A 12590-nucleotide genomic window follows, 5' to 3' on the forward strand; every position below is an offset into this window, starting at 1 on the left:
ATGTTTCTTGTTTAAAAATAAAGGGGGCAGGAACTGAATAATTTATGTAATGTTGCTTAGATTATATGATATATAGCAATATATGTGAAGTATAATGTTTGTTAATGTTCATTTGTTAATATAATTTGAATTCAGAGCCAAATTTCTTGGTATTTACCAGTTTTGAGGCCAAAATATTGGGGTGCCATGAATTCCTGAGTGGCCCCCTTAATTTCCAAAATTTCTGGTCTTTTTTTTTCTTGTATTACCACTTTAAATTTTGGGCTGATGTCACTACGCATCACCAGCCTATAGGGGTGTGCGTGATGGCATCAACTACTACCTGTTGGACTCAGAGGGAAATGGCTGGGGAATATAACAGCGATGGTGGCATAATTTAAAGGTAGCAGACTCCTCTAGGTATGTTGGGCATTATTTGGTCATTCAGCCTTTAACCATTGTTGTGATCTGGTGTGTATGTATGTTCAACCATGGTTGCGGCATACAATTTATCAACCAACCCATTGCAGGCATGTGTAAGTTCATTAACTAGTTGTTTGCTGTCTTTAGAGTGTGTGTAAGTTCAGTTACTGCAGTTCATCATTTGCTTTAACATTTTAACTCTGTGTGTGTGTGTGTGTGTGTGTGTGTGTGTGTGTGTGTGTGTGTGTGTGTGTGTATGTGTATGTGTGTGTGCGTGCCCCAGTTAGGTATGCCTGGTGGTTAGGGTTATTCAGGCTCAAACCCTGTACCTTAGGTAGGAGAAGAATGTTCACAGAATGTCTGGAGTGTTTGGCTCATACTTTTGGTCTGTTTGAATGTCTGGAATGTTTGACTCATACTTTTGGTCTGTTCCTCTTAAAATATGGATGGTGGATAACATTATGTTGAGTTGAAATGGCAATTAAGGCTGGATTCCCTTTGATCCTCGGCAAAGACATGCTGCAGGTGGATTGGACACTCTAAATTGGCCCTAGGTGTGAGTGCGTGTGTGTGTGTGTGTGTGTGTGTGTGCCTTGTGTGGAAGGTTGGGCGCCCGGCTGGCAACTCGACACTGTAAAACTCCACTGCCAATCATGAGCAGACAGGTGATACACTGTGGCGACCCCTAACCAGGAAAAGCCGAAAGAGGAAGTATAAGTTGCTACTTTGTTAGCATTACAATATTTTAATATATGGGTGTTTTAAATGAACGACTTTAAATGGGTTGTTTTATGTACATTTGTGATTACATTTACTTAATTTAGCTGTGTTACTTTAAGGGTGTTACATTGGCTAATTATTTAATTGGGTAGGTATTTAAAAGGAGTGTTTGGGCAGGTTTTATTGTTCTGATGAACTCAAGAAGGTTGGGGCTGAAACCTAGGTTAACAAATCCGTTTGTATTCCATTGGTTCACCATTAAAGTGTGGATTGGTTTGTTGTTCTCCAGTCATTTCTTCTTTGGTATGGTTGTGTTTGGTTACTAGTTTGTACATTGGAATGGCTGCAGGGGGACTCTGGGGCCATATTTTGGTTGCTTGTTCTTCATTTTTTATTTGAAAGTTGGCATCCCACAATTCCACCGGAGTTGGTGGGGTTACATAATTATGTATGCATATGTTATGTTAATCAGCATACCGATTTGTACCTATTTTTCATGGGCCTTTGTCTAGATTTTTGATGTTTCCAGGTTGAGATGTATGAGTTTGATTACTTTTGTATAAATGTATATTTGCCTATGTCACAAGTGATAATTCAATAAAGGTGTTTATAAAGAAAAAAAAAACATCTGAATACTTTCTTACTAACTGTAGCCCATCCAGATAGGAAATGGCAAAAACATAGCCAAACTAAACATATTATTATATACATAAAAGTCTATATGTATTTTTTTCAAAACAAGTAGTGCATCAAACATTTATTTTATATTAGTTGAATGCCAAGTAATATAAAAAAAATTATTTTGTGTACTGCATACATATTTTCTGTGCCATATAGAAAAATGCCTGCTTTTAATTAACTTCTTTGTTTCTATTACATTCCTCACTATACTGTGTTCTTTCCAAGAATAAACAGAACTGATTGATTTTCATTATATGGTGCTTTTCAAATTATAATGTGGAAACACAAAATTCTACACTGATTTTTTTTCCTGTGGATTTCTCCTAGGTGTTTAATTAATTTTTTTTGATCAATAGCGATACATCATACAGGTTACATATGCATGTTTTGCTGCCTGCCATCTCCTATTCTGGTTGCCAGTCAGTGGCACAGTAAAGCAGATCCAAGTTTGCAGCTCATCAATGTCTAGAACAATAAAACTCAGATTCAGTGAAGCACTTGTATTTGATGAACCATTTACATCTTCCAAATTTTTTTCATAATCTTTATCAATAAAAGAGCGGCATCCAGGAGGTCAGGGGTCATTTAAAAATAAAGCATATTTAAAGATTCATCTAACACCACACACGTATATACACACACACACACACACACACACACACACACACACACACACACACACACACACACACACACACACACGTACACACAAAACCCTCCAGTCTGATATAGCCAATCAGTTTAAGAAAGCACTTTCTTTCTTCATACCCTAATTTATTTCCTTGTACAATGAATATGACGAAATGCAAGCTCTGACTTGATGAAAGAAAATAGGAATGGTTGTAAGGCTAAAATGTGGTAACAAAGTCATACAGCATTGTTTTCAGTAGCAATATAAACAAGTAATATGTAACTCAATGCCTGTCAGAAACATATATACAACACTTATCTTGCATTCTACAACATAACGCAGTAAAATGCCATTGATAGGAATCATGAAAAAAGAAATTGCATAAGTCTATAAAACTGGAGAGCTCATAATGGAAAACAGTAGTAGTTCAGAAAACAGCTGAGAAGATTTAGATACGTTTATATCAAAATGCACTGACTATCACAGTATGGGAAGAAGGAATTCTGGAGAGAATTAGTGAGATACAAAAGGTGTCATCAAGCTGCACCCAAGATAATGAACAAAAGGTGTTGCTAAGCTGTTCCCAGCATAATAAGAATGAATGAAATGCCAAAGAACATAGACTAAAGATACTCTTAGTTCAGATAGGTTACAAACGTTACACTGAGTACTATGCCAGAAGGAGGTACTCTCAGTAATAATTGATATCCAAAGGAGTGAAAAAGAGCTGATGTTACATAGTCTGTTGAACATGAGCAGAAGACTTGTGGTAGGTATACTTTCTGTACTTTCAGCCAGGTCACTCAGACACCTGCATTTCCAGGATAAACAGAACCCATACTGTGATAACTAGTCAAGAGCTCCTTGACAGATAAGACAAAGAGATGGAGACAGACAGAATGATGCTGGACACATTCTGTGATATGGGCTATATGGCTGCCATATCAAATGATATGAAGGGCTGTCTCATCAATCTGGTCTAAAGGGGTGTTGTTAAATTCTGCGTCATAGTCATAAAGACATTCAAGTGGCCTAAAGGTGATTACCACTGCATATCCTGTAAAATCTATACCAATAGTACTGAGAACACACTCCTCACTTTCAGGCTGCAGTTTACATTCCCTGCTACCATCTTGGAATGACGAACCACCATTTAAGCATTCCACAGTGTTAGGTCTGCCACTGGTGCTTGACACCGCAGGATGCAACCACATTGCTAAACATGTCAACAAGGCACTGAAAGATTTTTATACATAAAACAGAATATGTTTCTCTCAGTCAGCTGCTAGGTGGTCTGTGATGCAGATGACATTCCATTACATTAACTTGATGGTAGAAGGAAACCATAATCCAATATAGTCTGACCTTTTTAGTGCCTTAACATTCTCCTCCATCCATATCTTCCCCGTTACCCCATTTTTTATCTGGGCCATGCCCCTTTGGATGCTTCTGTGGATTCCCTCCCACACCCTCCCTATGAAAAAGCAATTTTAGAGATTAAAGGAGTAGTTAGTTCCTACAAACTGCTACCTATTCCCCCTCCTTCACCTTCCATCTGTCTCTGTTTTATTCAAAATTATCCCTTCATATCTCCTACACTCCTACAATCTTGACTGCAAAAATCTTACCATCATTGTCTCTTCTGGTATCAAGTAAGAGGAGATGTAGCTCTTCTGGCCTCTAGTCATGTTCATTCCCTTCCATCTCTTGGCTATATCTAGTATCTTTCCTCTGAATTACTTCCATCTATCCATTGTTCTTTGACTTATATTTTATCCAAAACTGCATGCAATACTGAAAGTGTGGTTTGACCAAGGCCCTGTAGACTGGAAACATTTCCTACTTGACAATGTAATCCATTCCCCTGAGGATACACCTTAGCGTTCTGTCTGCTGCTGCCACTATCACACCACTTCTGGGGCCCCAATCCAGGTGGGATGAAGACACCCTGATCCCCTTCCTGATCTGTTGCCATCAGTTCGACTCCTCCTAGCTCAATACTAGTGCTGTTTTGGTTCACATGCAGTACTTCATATGTTTTTTTGCACTGAACCTCATCAGCCACCATTTTGCCCATTTGATCAGCCTTTCCAAATCTTTCACTTGACTCTTCCCATCATCCTCCAGAACTGTAGATATATTTGTGGTATCAGCAGACAGACCGATCCTGTCCTCTAATCCCTAAAATATGTCTGAGACAAATGCACTTAAGAATTCTATCTCAGGGCAAGTCCCCTTCAGTACTCTATTAGTCATGTTCCTAATTCCTGATATTGTAGTTTTCACCACAACCCTCTCTGTTCTACCATTCAGCCATACAGCTTTCTTTTTCCCACTGTCATTTCTGTTCCTAATTCCTCATATCTTTCTATCAGCCTACTATGTGGGACAGAGTCAAAGAACTTGCTCAAGTCCAGGTTGGTTGCATCTTCCAGTACTCCCCTGTCAAGTTCATCCATAACACAGTCATAAAACTGGATAACATTTGACAACTCCTTCTCTCCCTAAACCCATGTTGGATATTGCCCTTAAGATTGTGATACACTAGAAATGCTACCAACCTTTCCATCATGATTCTATCTATGACTTTTCTTACCTATCCTTTTAAACTAACAAAGATGTAGTTCACTGGATATTCCCCCCTCACCTTGTACAAGGGGACCACAATAGATGTCCCTGAGTCCACTAGCACTTCTGCACAAGCCAGTGATAAATTGAAGATACTCATCAGGAGGTCTGTCAAAACTTTGGTCATTGCCGTACGGCATCTCATCTGATCTTTGTGCATTATCTTCACAAAGGTCAAACAGTTCTGTGTAAACCTCCTCTCTCTCTCTGTCTTGGTATCTGTTCACTTTTTCTCACCCATCTGTCCTGTGCCTCCCCCAACATGGCACCCTTCCCTTGTTTTTCTTGGTGAAGATTTGAAGCATCATCAACGTCTGCTATAAACACACTTGGTGTGCCCAGGATGCCCATATATGGCACAAGTAGCATATGCTGGGTATTTACCCAACAACATGTGCAACAAGAAGAATATGTAGGTAAGCATGCATGCCAAGAAACAGTAATGATTACACAGTCTCTACTGTCATATGGAATAGGCCACAGGTAATGCAAAAAAAGACTGTTGTATTCACTAAGTCCCTTATACGAGCTGCAGAATATGAACTGCAGCCATTGAAAATTACCTGTGTCTGATATCCCCAAAAGTTTGTTGAGGACAAATAATCTCAGACACAGAGCCAGACATGTTGTGGAACATGTGTGTAGCATGGATATACTGCGGTTCAGATGACCGGTGGTGTGATTCAGTACTCACCTGAAAAAGCAGAGATATTCCTGGCCTGTTGTGCTATTTTGTTGAGTAATATGTGGCTGAAGTGGAGGCTGGCTTGTGGCTAATACAAGGCACTGGTTGAGATTGACTGGAGCAACCACAACAAAGAAAAGGAAGATGCAATACTGTTCTATATCATACACTGGACACATTTTTCCATGCTCTGTCAAGTTACCAGAGTCTGTTGGATCTGTATGTAAACACTGCATATGGCAAAGTATGCAGTATGTAGCATATCATTATCCACACAATATGCTCAAGACAACTATGCAAATAACAGAATTATGTATGAACTTGCATTGGTGTCATGCCTGTGGTTAAACACAAAATATGCTGCATAAACTATACATCAAGCAAGAAATATTTTTCAGTAACTATCAGGTACCAAGAATGTCATTACCTTTAGAAAGTCAATAGTTCACACAATTGCCTAGGACCACATATAAAACACATGCCATAGCAACCCCCCCCCCCCCCCCCACACACACACACACACACACAGGTCACTTGAACAATGAGTGAGCTTTTGGCTGCACAGTGCATGACAAGCTTAGGAAAGTAACCAGAGCATGACTATGTACATATTGAGGCCTACTCATTTCTTCTACATGAACTCAAAGCTAGATGCACAGACATGTCTTGACTCATCATGACTGCCTCTGTCTTACCATGCATGGGAAACTTCCCACTAAGCAGGAGTATTTGCAGCTATGGATGTTATCATATTGTCTGTGTAATAAATTATACCCTTTTAAATGGTGTCTACACTGGCAATCAGTCAACTCAAATTCTGTGTCTCTCCCAGCACAACCTGAATTTTCTCCTGTATAATCTATGTATGCTGTGCAAGGATATCTCCACTTCCACCACAGAGATCTAAGTAACATTTTCAGCTAGTGTCAGATTCCCAGTGCTGACACATAGTGTGCCACTTTTAAAAATGCATCATTACAAGAGTCCTACACATATTAAAGAGCCCAGTGACAAGGTGGTGTGAGTGTTGGATTGTCTGAAATAGATGGAAGCTCTAGCAACTACAGCTGGGATAGGCACAGTTGGCAGTAATATTGCCAGTAAAATATTTCAGTCTCAACCATGGACATGGCCTCCTGAATGGCAAACTGATAGCTGTCTCCCTGGTATCACTGATAACATTCCTTACCTGTTTCTGCATCCCTTTTGATTATAGTGGGTTCTTGTTTGGACAATGCAGCCACCCTTTATTGGCATCCCTAAACTCATCACCTCTGGTATCATAGTCAGTTGCTGACATATTCTGTGAGTGTGTATGTGTGTGTGTGTGTGTGTGTGTGTGTGTGTGTGTGTGTGTGTATGACTGTGTGTGTCTGTGCATACATGTGAGTTTGTGTTGTTTGTGTGTATGTGTGTGCATGCATGCATGTGTGAGTGTCTGTGTGTGCATGTGTGTTTGTGTTGTTTGTGTATATGTGTGTGTATGTGTGTGCATGTGTGTGTCTGTCCATGTGTGCATCTGTGTCTGTGGTTTGTGTGTGTGTGTGTGTGTGTGTGTGTGTGTGTGTGTGTGTGTGTGTGTGTGTGTGTTTATATTTTTGTATGTGCAAGCTTTAACTATTGTTAATGCTATTTTTATTTACTGCTTCAATCACCTGGTGCTTATCTGCTTCTGCAATGCCCTCATCCTGACTAAAGCTGGCATCTAGTCCAGGCATACTAATCTCAGTGTAGTCCCTAGATCACTCCAAGTTAGATACCTTACCTCCTTGAGCTAATGGAGACCATACTTGCCATATTCAGATGTGTCATCTCAATGCAAGCATAAACAAATATGCACATTACAATACACTGTAGTATACACAAAAAGCATCCAAAAACATAAACAAGAACAGGAAAAAAAGATTTCAAGTAATACACAGCACCAGACTTACCGGTACAGGCAGACAAATCAGTACTCCACAGGTCTTCATTTACCTTATGTGCTTCTGGTGCAAGCTGGCTGGTAGATGGCTGTGGTCATGGAACAGACTGCTGCAATTGTATTCCAGAGGTCGACATGGAGATTTCCACATGGCAAATTATGTGCATCATTAACAATGCTTTTTGCCCTGGATCCTGTATAGACACTTGACTGACAACACAGTTATTACAGGAAGCCTACACTACTGAACTACGAAACATGTAATGAGATGTGAACTATTCAGCCAATACACAAGCCAAGTGACAGAGACAGCAGATACCTTAAGATGTAATGCAATTACAAACTTCAGATTAACATTCAGTTGCAATATATTCTCAGTAACAAATAGCTAGTATACATTTAGCATAAGCTATTACAAAATCATTAGACCGATACACCTTACAGCATTTAACAAAACTACTGCTCTGATATTTGACTGTATTCAAGAAGTACTATCCGTGAACACCAAGAATGTTAACACTAGGATATCTGTTAAACATCTTAAATGGTCTTTGTTTAAATCCATGTCAAACTGGACTTTATATCAGAAGCTAGGTAAAATTGTGGTCTGGACATTCTCCCAGACCAGCAGTCCACTGAAATAGCAAAAATACTAACAATACTTACTTGAACACACAGAGATGAACACATTTAGTTAGACAGCCATGGCTGCTTAACTGAATGAAAGGCTGTATGACAACAGTGTCAAAGTGTGATAATAAATTAACGCACTTTGATCATGCACCTTTATAACAGCTTATACCTGTGGTAGCAATCCACCTCTTTCTCTTCTACCTATCGCTCTGCTAGATTCAGTGCTTGATAGAGACACAGTGGTCTTTAGAGGTGAAAAGACAATGAAAATGTCCATTCTTTCTGAGCCTTGCAAACAGATGCAAACTGAAAATCTTCCACTGAAAACTTTAGAGCTTTCAATTGCATGTTCAGAACTCCTAGACTTCATCCAAGTAAACTGTTAGTGGAGGCTGCTATAGTGTCAGACAGTAAGAAACACAGTCTTCTTAAGACTGTTGTGTAACTCCCTAAAAACCTTTTTTGGAAGATCTACAAACTAACAATTTAAATCCAAGCTATTCCGTACTGGGACAGCAAGAAATGAATGTCTTTCCCCACCAGGCTGCTATTCTACCCTTCCATTGGTGAATCTACACAGCAGCAGCTGAAATGCAAGTTCTTACATACTCAACATGAAGCTCAGTTTTTCCCCAAAGCTACTTTGCAAATTTCATTGGAAATATTTCTTCTAGGTGATTTACATAGTAACAGTGTTTTGGTTAATACATATCTGGCAGGCTTAAAGTATATGTCTTTCCATAGGCTGTAGTACAGGCCTGGTAATAGGCCCTTCATCTGGAGGATCTATTAAATGAAAGTTTAAGTTAGCAGTCTGCAAAAAACAGTGTAAATCACTTAGAACAAATGATTGCAGTGCATAAAGACTCCAAAGCCATCAACATATTGCAGGGGCAATTAATCATAGTTACCATGCCTTCCTGCTTTCATCTTTAGATCATCTGACTTCATTAGGCCCTCAAGTCCCTCTAATTTGATAAAGTGATAAAGTCATCAGGGCCTTGTCTTGACCCCTGAACTAGAACATAGTTTTCCCACCATATCAAGGTCAAGGTAGGCTGTATGGACTGCCTTTCCTCATCAATGGCCTTGGTGACTGTTTCAAGAAGTCGACCAAGCTCAAAAGGCATGATCTTCCCTTGACAAAGCCAAACTGGGTCGGGTCCAATGTCTGCAAGTCCCTATATCTTTGTTTATGAGCTCCATTATGATCCTCTCCATAGCTTTGCAGACTAGACTTGTTAAGCTTATGGGGCGGTAATTACCAGGGTCCGTGAGGCCGCCTTTGTGGAGTGGGACCACAGTTGCCGTCGCCACTCCTTGGGCACGATCCTGTGGTAAGGCTGAGATTAAACAGCTGCCTTATGCTGGGTTAATTCCTCATTTAGCTCATGTAGCACAGCCGGGGACATCATCCGGTCCCATTGATGCTGTGTTTTTAGCTTTAGAGAGCAGCTTTCACCTGCGCATTTGAGATGTCCGGGAGGCTACACTCGGCTGGGATAGTTATCTCTCCTTTAGGGGAGAGGGGTGAAGTTGCACTGAACCTGTCTGCCAGTATGTTGGCAATGTCTGTGGGTTCAGTGATTTTTGTATCATTTTGGACTAATTCTGAGCATATCTGGGAGTTTCCACCCAGGTTCCTAACATAGCTGAAAAAGGCCTTATGATTGTCCTTTGAATCCATGGCAATTTTTCTCTCAAAATTGGCCTTAGTTGATTTTATGAGTGCTCGTAATTTTTTACTAATAATGATCAGGGGTGACTTCCCTTTTATGGATTTTGTTCTATCATGTAATAGCTTTCTCCTCTTATTGTAAAGTTTGTTAATGGCTGGGGTCCACCAGACTGGACGTTTGCCCTTTGTGGAAAGAGTCTTGGTTTTATTTGGGATTGTCTGATCCATGCAGTCCTGGAGGTGTTCATAGAAGGCATTTGTAAGGGCTTCTGCAGCTTGGGTTGTGGTTTCCTCTGGCTCAGGGGCCTTGAAGGATACCACACCAGTCTTGAGTAGTGTGAAGTTTGCTTTAGAGAAGTTCTTCACTATGGTCTTTTGTTTGGGGTGGCGGGATGTGGATTTCCAGTGAGATTAGTTTATGATCAGATCTCACCAATGAGGGATATACTTCCGGTGTGGAGCATTTTGTCCCCATGTTTGTGACAATGAGATCTAGTATATTTTCTCCTCTCGTGGGAACAGTGACTAGCTGTTCCATGGCATTTGAATTTATGAATTCCAGGAACCATTGGGCTAGAAAGTTAGGGCTTGAGTAATGTTCCCAGTCTATATTCGGGTAGTTGAAGTCACCTAATATGATGGTGTTTGGAGATACATTTATACCCTCCAGTGTCTTCAGGAAGGCTGTGTGGGGTTCCTGAGTTTGAGAGGGTGGCCTGTAGCATGCTACTATTTGTGAAACAGTTTGCCTATGGTTAGTTGCACCTGGATGGTTTCCGAAGCTTCGTGCGTTGCCACCAACCTGGAGGTGTGGGTATCCTTTATGAATATGGATACACCCCTCCTTTTGTGGTGTAGTCCGGGTTTTGGGGCGGAGGCATGATATGAGGTAAAACCTAATAGTGCCGGGGTGCTCTCAGGAGCCTTGAACCAGGTTTCAGTTACAGCACAGACATCGATGTTCTCCATACTGAGAAGGGCCTCGAGTCGTGCATTTTGAGATTTAGACTTCTGGCATTGAGCAGCATTACCCTCAGTTTCTTCCCATTTTTTGTTTCTAGGGTGGTAGGTTTAGAATTTGAGCCTTGCCTAAAAAGGCACTATGGGGTGGCGAGAGCCTTAGCCAATATCCGAATCCCAGGGGTGACAGGTGCAAGCCGTCCCTTACGAAGCAGCATGGCTTGTCAAGCATGTCATCCCAGGCAGACAGACACTGGATCCCCTTTGAATGACACCAGACATTAAGCCAATTGTTAAAGCTGATCATCTTGTCTCTATATTGTGGCATCATTCTTGGTGAAGGAAGGATACTGCTCAGGGTTAGGGTCATACCTGCCTGGGCTACATAATCAGAGAGCTCCTCTATGTCTCTTTTCATGTAGTCCAGGAGAGGTCTCAGGTCGTTCACACCAGCATGGACAATGACTGTGTCATATTTGTACTTGTGGAGTGACCCGAAAGTGCTTGTGTTATGTGGCGGATTCTAGCCCGATAGGCAGCTTACTGTGACCCTCTCCTTGTTCAGCCTGGTGAGTGGGACGTCAGTGTGTCTGACTATGGAGTCACCCTATGACAAGTATGTTTGGTGTTGTATTTGGCCTTAAGGGCTGTGACTGCTTTGCACACTGCTTTTGTGGTTTATGTGTTGCTTGTGGGGTGTCTTGAGGTAGCAGTTGTTTGGGTGTCTGCTTTGGAGGCCTCTGCTGTTTAGGTAAATTTTTACTCAGAGCCTCCGAGTATGTCTTTGTGTGTTTATGTGTTTGATTCAGTGGAGTGGTAGCATTATGTGAGGCTGGTTTTGTGGTGTGTGTAGTTGCCTTCTCCTCCTGTCTGGTCTTGCCAGTCCTGAGTTGAGAGAGCTCAGCCTCAGGTTTGGCTAAATTGCTGCCTCTCTCAAGTATTTGTGTTATGTGGGAGGAGGAGAGGGTTGTCTGTGTACATGAGGCAGTTATAACATTGCCTCAAGATTCCCAGATTCACCAGCTGGACCGGAGAGGAGATTGACAACTGACCTTTGGACATGCTAGAATAATATTGGGAAATCCTTAATTGAAAACAAGGGCCAGTGGGGAGTGAGGGTGTAGTGCTTTTAATTTTTAGTGCTGACTTATATAATTGCTTTAGTGAGCAAGTGCCAGGTAACTTGAGTGCAATGTGTTACAAGTAACTAAATGCAAAAGCGACAAACAGTAACTTTCTTTCAAGTGAAACAAGGAAATAAGTACAGTAAGCAATGCAGATATCACTAGTGATCCACAGAAGCTGAGAAGTTGCGTATTAGGTGGAATTAGCTTCCAGGGAAATAACAAGCAAACAAACAACAAACATATAAACAAAGCTAGATTCAGCAGGCCTGGATCTAGTCTATGCTAGAACAAACAAGGTGAACCAATTTCAGTAAGATACAGTTCAAATATTCAGGCACTATAAACCTTTAACCAGAAATTCCCAGCTCAGAAGGGCAGAGTCCAGCCTCTTCTCCCACAAGAGTGCAGACCACGAACCTTCTTAATGTAAAATAACTGGCCTGAAGCCCAAGTGCCTAAACCAGAACTAATACACTTGGACACTGGGCTCTCAATCAGCAGTTCCCAACTTAGAAGGATGA

This window comes from Protopterus annectens, chromosome 3.part1 (genome assembly GCF_019279795.1).
Source record: "Protopterus annectens isolate FY-2018-M chromosome 3.part1, PAN1.0, whole genome shotgun sequence".
NCBI classification, from domain to species: Eukaryota; Metazoa; Chordata; order Ceratodontiformes; family Protopteridae; genus Protopterus; species Protopterus annectens.